General features: G+C 44.8%; 1 long non-coding RNA gene across 1 annotated transcript; it reads right to left on the minus strand.

The window, feature by feature from the left end:
- Positions 1-737: 737 nt before the first annotated feature.
- On the minus strand, positions 738-7,824 carry LOC104995062. Its single transcript, XR_826025.1, has 3 exons — positions 7,728-7,824; positions 4,705-4,825; positions 738-906 (listed from the first exon to the last, which is right to left on the minus strand). It is a non-coding gene; the product is annotated as an uncharacterized LOC104995062 (long non-coding RNA).
- Positions 7,825-9,590: the final 1,766 nt, after the last annotated feature.

The following is a 9,590-nucleotide window of genomic DNA, read 5'->3' on the forward strand; positions in this document are numbered from 1 at the left end:
CTGAGGATGACAAGTGCTTCAAAAATCCCTGGTGTTTGCAATCACGTCTGTCTTTCCGCTGAATATCTGGAATCTGCTTTCTTAGTTTCCAGATCACTTAACTACATACTCTGTCTCTAAACACTGAGGATTGCTTCTTCTGAAAACTCCTTGGATCCTTCTAGGTGGAATCCCATCCCCTCCCAGCATGCTACACCTCCAGCATTCCGGAGGCAGCGCACTGCCCATGTGTGTTCAATAACCTTATTCCCTGTGAGACCATAAGGCCTTCAAGACTGGGCTGTACTAATTGATTTTTCTGTATTTATTGGGTTCAGGCACATTTAGAGTAAAGCCTGATTTCTTCATGCTTTTGTCCTACTGCCAGTTGGCAAGAAATTCTTCCCTTTTTAGAGGCACTTAGCATAGGGTAGGGGCTTAAAAAATGTTTCTGGAGTAAATGCTATGCTTAACCTGGCCCAGAAGCCCCATCTGTGAGAAAAGGGATAACGTGGAGAAACTTGTTTAAACTGCAAAGAATTTCCAAATGGTTATTACCCTTACTTCTAAAGCAGCAAAATTACTTTTCCAAGAGCTTTTTTTCCCCCTATATCCCAACTGACCTTTCTCTGAAGAAAAATCAGAATTAAGTCTGGAAGGGAAAGCATCCTTCTTTATTTTTCATTCTTATTACAGTTTAGAGACTCAATTGTTTATTAAATAAAATACAAACTTCTACTTTGTTTTTAATAAAATGAGGCTTACCCCAGATGTCCAGATGGTTGAGAGATTTCCACCGCTTCTGTGTATTGCCTTTAGGCCAGTTTTATCACTGAGGGAAAGCACTAGATTATTTCTTCCCACTGTTGCCCTTCTGCTGGTTCCCAACTCCAGCTTCTCCACATGATGATTTTAGCCTGATTTTACCTGTAATGGAAATATTAGGCAAAGGCACCACAAACAAAATAAAAAACAAACAATTGGGGGAGATACCTGCAGGGTATATTACATATAAAATGTCAGTGTCATTTTGTTAGTAAGAGAAAAACAAAATCCCAATCTAGAAATGGGCAAAAAATAGGAACAGGCAATCTACAGAATTGGGCTTCCCTTGTGGCTCAGCTGGTAAAGAATCCGCCTGCAATGCGGGAGACCTGGGTTCGATCCCTGGGTTAGGAAGATCCCCTGGAGAAGGGAAAGGCTACCCACTCCAGTATTCTGGCCTGGAGAAGTCCATGGGGTCACAAAGAGTCGGACACGACTGAGTGACTTTCACTTTCAATCTACAGAAGAAATATGAATGTTTCATACATATTTAAAGACTGCTTTACTTCACTAGTGATCAAAGAAGTTAAAATGTAAACTGTAATATATTTTTCACCAATCAGATGGACAAGATTGAAAAGAATGAAAATAACCAGTATTAGCACGGAGTCGTGGGAACAGAATCCTCAAGAAGTATTAAAGGGAAGTTTTATGAAGCAACTTATCAGTATTCATTGAGAACTTTAAAATATTCATACTGATAATGATAATCACTTTCAAAATGTATTCCTAAGGAATAAAACCAACCATTGTACAGAGATATATATGAAAGGACAGCCATTGTAGTATTTTATAATAGCAAAAATATTTGAAACAACATAAATTTCCATCAAGTAAAGACCAGATAAATGAATGGTGAAACACATCCATACAATAGAGTAGTGCACATCCGGTTCAAAGGATGAGGTGGAGGTTCACAATACTCATTTAAGGGGAAGTGGGGAACTTTCCTGAGGGCCCAGTGGTTAAGACTCCATGCTTCCAATGCAGGGGACATGGGTTTGATCCCTGGCCAGGGAACTAACAGCCTGTATGCCATTACAGCCAGTCAAAAAACAAAACAAAGAACCTTAAAGAAAATGATATAGTACAGTATAGCATCCTTATTTTATAAGAAACAAAAAGAAAGCTGAAAATACAGTTATTTTCTATTTTATACACTTCTGTACTTGGATATTTTAACATACGTGAATTTAACAAAAAGCACTTGTACCTGAATCCTTGATGTATATTGGGAGTGATTTGGAGGTTGGTGGATAGGCATTAATATCCCCAAATACTTCAAGCTTGAGAGCTTTAGGGGAAGCCTAAGCTCACTACTTCACTGGTGCCTCAGACAGTAAAGAATCTGCCTGCAGTGCGGGAGATCTGGGTTCAATCCCTGGGTTGGGAAGATCCCTGGGAGAAGGGAGTGGAAATGCACTCCAGTATTCTGGCCTGAAGAATCCCATGGACGGGGAACAGGTTACGGTCCACGGGGGCACAAAGAGCTGGACTTGACTGATGCTTTCACTCTTTCAGGCCCACTACAGATGGTCCTAGCCCTTTACCGTTATGGGCACACGTGTCAATGGGCTAAATCTTAATACAGAGCAGTGTCTGGGCATCCATGAAACAAGTGTTGTCGAATATAGTAAGGGGATTTTTATTTCCTCAAATCTGCCTTGACCAATCCATCTTCTCTGCCTCCCCTTCCCAGCCACCAGTCCTGTATCTTTAATTCCTTCCAACCATCTCGGGCATCCCACAAAACACAGCGTGGCAACAGCTTATCAGGCTCCTCTCCAAACAAAGGATCCTTTCCTACTCATTTCTTCTTAGATCCTTCCAATCCCCTTGGACTTTTCTGGGGGTCCCCGCCATGTGTGGCCACAGAACACTTGCAGTGTGGCTGATCTGTGATGTGGTCTGTTAACACATGCTGAATTTGAAAAGACTTAGTCTGAAAAAAACCCAGAAGGTAAAATATTAACGATATTGGGACATAGTGGGTTAAATTTTAAAATTATCAAAATAGTAATATTATATATCTGTTTATTTTTTACTTTCTTAATGTGGCTCCTATATATAGAATGCATTGCATTTTAATTGTATGAAAGTACTTTAGACTTTGCTTTCAAATTATGATGCTGGAAAGGACTCTTACGAGTCCCTTGGGCTGCATGGAGATCAAACCAGTCAGTCCTAAAGGAAATCAACTCTGAGTATTCATTGGAAGGACTGTTGCTGAATCTGAAGCTCCAATAGTTTGGCCACCTGGTGCGAAGAGCCAACTCATTGGAAGAGACCTGATGCTGGGAAAGATTGAGAGGGTAGGAGGAGAAGGGGGCAACAGAGAATGAGATGGTTAGATAGCATCACCGACTCAATGGACATGAATTTGAGCAAACTCCAGGAGCTAGCGTGTTGCAGTCCTTGGAGTTGCAGAGTCAAACACGACATAGTGATTGAACAACAACAACTCTAGAATTTGCAATCCTGGAGTTATTCTTTGTGTTTTGCTCTGTGGTTCCATACCAAATCTGTCAACAAGCCCTGGTACCCAGTCTCTTGTCCTTTCATCCTTCCCCTCCCTTTCCTGAGCCCTAAATCCAGATGAGCCCTCTCCCTGTAACAGTACCCCTGCATCCGCTTGCTTCCAGAGACTGTACCCCAGGCCCCACTCAGCCACCGGCAAACAAACTAGATAACCTGAATAACTGGGAGTTAACCTTGTTAACATCCCCCCCTACCCCGGGATTTAAAAGAAAACAAATAACAGAATAAACTCTGTGAATAACTGCTTTGTATAAGAAGAACTCTAATGTACTAGAAATGAAATAACCAGCCACTCACTTAATTTTATACGTTGCCATCAACATAAACCAGCGTTCGCAGCCACACAAATGAAAGGCTCCTTGAGAGCGTAGCAGGGAGCCCTTTTCAAGCTCCAGAGGAAGGAAATGAAGTCCCTGACCTTCTAAACCACAAAAAGATACACAAATTCTCTTCTCAGTTTGGTTTTAGCTCAGTCTTTGAGACACGGCCTTCAAGGGCCAGGCTTTCTTTCAAGAAGGCGTTATGTGTAACACACACATTTCTGATCCAGGACTCTGCGCTTTGGAGATCATGAATTGAAGAAAAACAATTTCAGGGAAAATCTAATAACCCCTTCTCCACCCAGGGAAAGAATCAGCAGTGAGAAGGTAAGAGTGGAAATGGCCATTAGATAAGTTAGATCCTGGCAGTGCCTCGGAATGACTGAGGCGAGGACTGCTGTTGTTTTAATCACTAAGTCGTGTCTGCCTCTTGTGACCGCATGGACTATTCCCACCAGGCTCCTCTGTCCATGGGATTCTCCAGGCAAGAATACTGGAGTTGGGGTTGCTATTCCCTTCTCCAGGGGATCTTCCCAACCCAGGGATTGAATCCTCATCTCTTGCATCTCCTGCGTTGGCAGGCAAATTCCTTACCACTGAGCCACCAGGGAAGCCCAAGACTTTTACTCTCTTCATCCATTTCCTGCCTTTCCAGGGCAATCACCAGCACACGTGAGGGGCGCCGACAAGAAGTGAACGCATCTGGGTTTGGGCAGAGCCTGGAGACCCCAGCCCGGGTCAGAGCGCCTGCCCTCCCACCAGCCATGCTCCTCTTCTGAGCAGCTGTCCACTTCTGAGCCCCTGGGCCTGCCCCTCAGGCAAGGCCAAAGGCCACTCAGGACCTGTGCAAAGAGCATTCTACCCAGGTCCCAAAGCTCCTGGCTAAACCCCTCAGTCTACGGCCACTTCAGAAAGAAAGGCAAGCCTCCCAGTTGCCGGGCACGGTTCTCTGTGGGATTCCCAACAGACGACACAGAGGAACTAGATGGATTCCACAGGTTATGAACCCAAACTGATCTCTTTCCCATTTTCAAGCTCACACCTCATCAATGTGCCCCTCTGACCGGTCCAGCTGACTGGGCTTGGAGAGCAAGGCTGTTGTCAGGACCTTAGCTCTTCTTTCCAACAGTGAACACCAAGGGCAGCAAGGACCTCGTGGAACTCTGGAGGAGAAAGCACAGGGGTTCCCTTTGCTGCATCACAAATGTGGATATCCCCCCCGCCACCCCCCACACACATGCACACAGACATATACAGACACACAATACAAACACATACACACACAACACACACAGATGCACACATGCATACAGACACACAACACACACAACACACACACACACACACACACGCTCAACGTTGACAGGGACCCATGAGACTTGCACCGGTGGGAAGTTACACAGAAGCTGAGGCACAGTGAGCCCGATGGGCGTGTGGTGATGAGGGATGTCCAATGCCAGCCTTGGTGCTGCTAGCTGATTTCTGGAAGCCTTGTATTTTCCTTCTTTTTCTCTTAGGCACCAACTGGTGGAGCCAATTCCTCTGTCTCAGGGGCTGGCTCTGTGAGTCACTGCCCATCTGCCAGCAGCAAGAAGAAGGAAGGGAGCCTCTCCCAGAACCCGGGGTACCTGCCCTGATTTGCTGTGAGGATGCAGGAGTTTTCAGTGGCCCCCGGGAGGACAAGCCATCCCAGGCCTGCCCTACACTTGTCCCCTCCTGCCGCCCTGATAAAGGACAGTGTATTCTCTGTGACTGGTCCCTATTGAGACCGGCTCGAGCTCCTTAGGCTGAGGCAAATGCATTTCAGATGCCATTGCGTTGGCACTGATTCTATCATACTGACTGTGGTACTCGGGAGGTTTTTAGACTGTACTAAAATCAATCCGGGGCTTCCCTGGTGGCTCAGTGGTAAAGAACCTGCCTGCCAATGCAGGAGATGCAGGAGATGTGGGTTCGATCCCTAGGTCGGGAAGGTCCCCTGGAGAAGTAAATGGCACTCCACTCCAGTACTCCTGCCTGGAGAATCGTGTGGACAGAGGAGCCTGGCGGGCTATAGTCCATGGCAAAGAGTCACTCAAAACTTAGCCACTAAACAACAACAACAAGAATCAACCAGACCTGGAGCTCTCGCTGCTGAAGAACAAAGAAAGGCTTCTTCTAACAGAACAGTCTTAGCTCCATTTCACAGATGAGCAAACGGAGGCTCAGAGAGAATGTTAGCCAGAAGAAGCCAAGTTATGCTTTCATAACCACCTCATAATCGCGGTGGTTCGAGACACCAGCATGCAGGCCCGGGTGGTTCTCCAGGGCGCTTGTCCTCCACGTGGTGACTCAGAGACCCAGCTGCTTGGATCTCTGGACTATTGGATCTGTCTCATCGTGAGGCTCCTAAATGCACCCCAGCAGGGCAGTGAGAGCCTGGGGCGACTCAGAGAGGAATTTCGCTGCCTCAGGCCACATGTTACTGCAAGTCTGATGGCCCTGCGAAAGTGCTGGGGAGGGCAACTTCTTGTTGTCAGCGGAGGAGAGGCATTGGTGGGCAAGCACTGATGCCCATCAGAGGGAGGTCTAGGAGCCCTCCCCATCCCTGTTCATCTAGTGTCTGTACCCCGCTTCTGCCTGCCTGTGTCATTCTTGTCTCTCTTGTACACTGGCTCCTTTGAATTTTGTAATCTGGGTATTGAAAATGAGGAGACCAGCAGTACTCAATGTTGGTGTGTGGATCCAACCAATGAAGCATCCAATCTCTCTCTCTCCCTCTAATCTCCCAAATTCCCAGGGAGAGAATGGCCCACTTTGGGTTACCTGTCCTCTCTAGATACCTGTACCTGGTGCCGAGGGCTATATGATAGGAATTTGATAGTTGCTGCTGCAACTTCGTAGATGGAACGTGGGTAAGGGGTCATTAGAGATTGTTGGGATGAGGGTTCTGACCCAAGTCTGTCTGCCTTCAGAGCCCTTTTACACGTATTTACACACACAGCCTCCTGGATATGTGAAGTCAAATAATCGGGAGAACGAGTCCCTGTATGTACAAAACCATGGATACTGCCGAAAACTGTATCTCCAGATGTCCTGTGGTACGCATGCGCTAGCCTAAAACTAAAGCACACAGTAATGGATTTAACAGATTCCCCAGGGTGCCAGGTGTGGTGTAGCCATCCCAGTGCGATGTGATAAAAGCACATTTCTTTTCTTCTCAGGGTCTAGGCATCTGAATCTGCTCTCCAATGCAGTAGCCACTGGTCATGTGTGTTTATTTGACTTTATTATTTTTAAAATTATCTATGTGTTTGTTTGGCTGCATCAGGTCTTAGCCGCAGCCCTCAGGATCCTTCCTGGCAGCTCGGGGGCTTCTCTCTAGTTGTGGCACAGACTCCAGAGTGTGCGGGCTCAGGAGTTGTAGTGCATGGGCTTAGTTGCCGCAAGGCACGTAGGATCTTAGTTCCTCTACCGGGGATCGAGCCCGCATCCCCTGCACTGGAAGGCAGAGTCTTAACCAGTGGACCACCTGGGAAGTCCCCACTTATCTGACTTTAAATTCTTTAAAATTAACATTTCAGCCCCTCAGTCGCACGAGCCACATTTCAGGCACTCAGTCGCCTCGTGTGGCCGGCCAGTGGGGACCACAGGACAGCTCAGATGTAGAGCATCTCCATTGCCCAGTACATCCTGTGGGACAGCAGTGGCCTAGACCTCAAACTCAAGAGTCTCTATGCAGAAGAAGGATATTCTGAGATATGGGGGGGAAAATTAAAACATATTAGAATGAATTAAGAAGTTTCACACTAAAAGAAAATGAGTTGGCTTAATAATGAAAACTAAACCAAACTAGGATACCAAACGAAGAGATGGCAGGAGAGGCGAAAGAAGAGGATGTCATTGCCCACGAGAGGAATGTTTTGAACATAACAAAGTGGGGGTTGAACCACATTAATTCTGCTCCTAAAAAGCCACATTAATAATGCTCCACATTAATTCTGGCCTCGCATGGGTAGAGTCCCACCGCATCCCTCAGGAGTGAACCACACAGGTGGGCTGCACTCTCCCACAAAGGCAGCTTACCCTCTCCGTAGCTCTCGCATGTCTTCACCCTCTTCTCCTCTCTCCTTTCTCTGCCAGCACTTTCACCCTGTCTGTACTTTGGGCTGCAAAACCTTTACCCTCCTTCCGCCCTCAACTTCCTTCAATGTTTAAGCCAAGTCGGAGAGCTAACTGTGATCCTTTTCCAAAGGGGGCATTACCATCCAAATAGCTGTGAAGGCAAGGCCAGATCGAAGGGTCTTGATTATCCACTGTGGAGTGTTGCTCTAAAAGATGCTTTTTTCCCTTTCATAGGATGCAGAGCTGAGTGTTTATAGGGTGCCAATGAACACAGAAAGTAGAGGGACAGTGTCAAAGTGTGGAATGAGAGTTAAAAGGGTTAGTCAACCAAACCAAAGCAGTATGTCTATGGTCAAAAAGAGTGAAAACCATAGTAAGTTAAAGAATATATCAAAGAGCTTTTGATACACAAATGTATCTTGTGAATTTCCAGGAGGATGTAAGAATGTCACACTTGTAAACTTATTTCCTCCAGCTCCCTTTAGTTTGGCAGGGTTTTCTCACTAGATGCAACATTCAGGCCAAAAGTACAAAGGTTGGTTTTCATGAGTGACTTGACCCTGAGTGTTGTTTCAAAGGAATGCTTGTTCCAGAAGAGTTTGAGATTTGAGAATATCACTGTAATAAGACCATCCCCACGTTGACCATGAAGAGAGTCTTGGTTGAGCATCTGTTCTTTTGTAGTCGGAGACGAAAGTTGCTTTCTAGACACTTGGTATGTTTGGCTGACAGAACCGTTTAGAAGTAAAGAAAACAAGGAAAAGGAAAAGAGAGATATAAAGTATGAAACCACAGAGGGGGGAAAAAAAACCTAACTCTTAATTTGGCCTAGGCTTGGCTTCAAGCATTTAAATTGTCATGTCTAATGATATGATGGATAACTCCTTTAGAGACTGGGTGGCAGTTGTTAAGGAAATAGTATAAGCAGTGTGTAGCAATCCTTGGGGATGAGGTAGTTATTTTTCCTAGCCACATCTAGGCTGGCAGGGTCATAGCCTGTCTTTTTCCCCAAACTGCTCCCTAATGCACATAGTTTGGTCAGGTTGATCCACAGATGACATGGTATTTGGCTGCTGGACGGCACATCTCAGTGCTTCATTTTCTTTCCAATCTGTCTTGACTGCATGGTTTTTGATACAAAGGGAAGACGTGCAATATTTCTGCATTTCTTTTTCAGATTGTGAATTGATGAACAAGCCAAGTTCTGAGGCTTTTGACTACATTTGTCTCAAGAAATGTAGTAGGTGGGAAAAAAACAACTCTGTAATGACTATTTCTAATAGTTAAATATGTAATTCTAGTATGATTTGGCTCAAAATTAAAAACATTCCTACAATGAACAGTATTTGAGTGAAAACAGAAGCTACCACACAAAAGTACAGCTGTCAGGAAATACCAGATTTCAGTCACGTATGAATCCGGCTTCATGCTGTGTTGGTGTCAGCAAAATTGCCTAGGAGACCACACATATCAGAAAATAAGGAGATAAACAGCAAATAGCTGAAAGAAATAATTGGAGCTCAGTTTTAAATAAAAATACAAATAGGTAATGAGATGGGAAAAAAAAGCATTTGACAAAATTCAACAACCATTTATAGATTAAAAATTCTCAGTAAAAAAACAAAAACAAAAAGCCTCTTAAATCTGAAAAAGGGCAGAGATAAAAATCCTTCTGCTAACTTAATACTTAATGAAGAACTATTGAACACATTCTATTTAAGATAAGAAATAGGACAAAAGCATCTGCTTTCATCTCCTATATTCAACAGGTACTGAAGGTCCTAGCCACGGTAATAAGGCAAGAAAAAGAAAAGACATAAAGAT

Source organism: Bison bison, unplaced genomic scaffold, assembly GCF_000754665.1.
Source record: "Bison bison bison isolate TAMUID 2011002044 unplaced genomic scaffold, Bison_UMD1.0 scf7180017864274, whole genome shotgun sequence".
Lineage (NCBI taxonomy): Eukaryota > Metazoa > Chordata > Mammalia > Artiodactyla > Bovidae > Bison > Bison bison.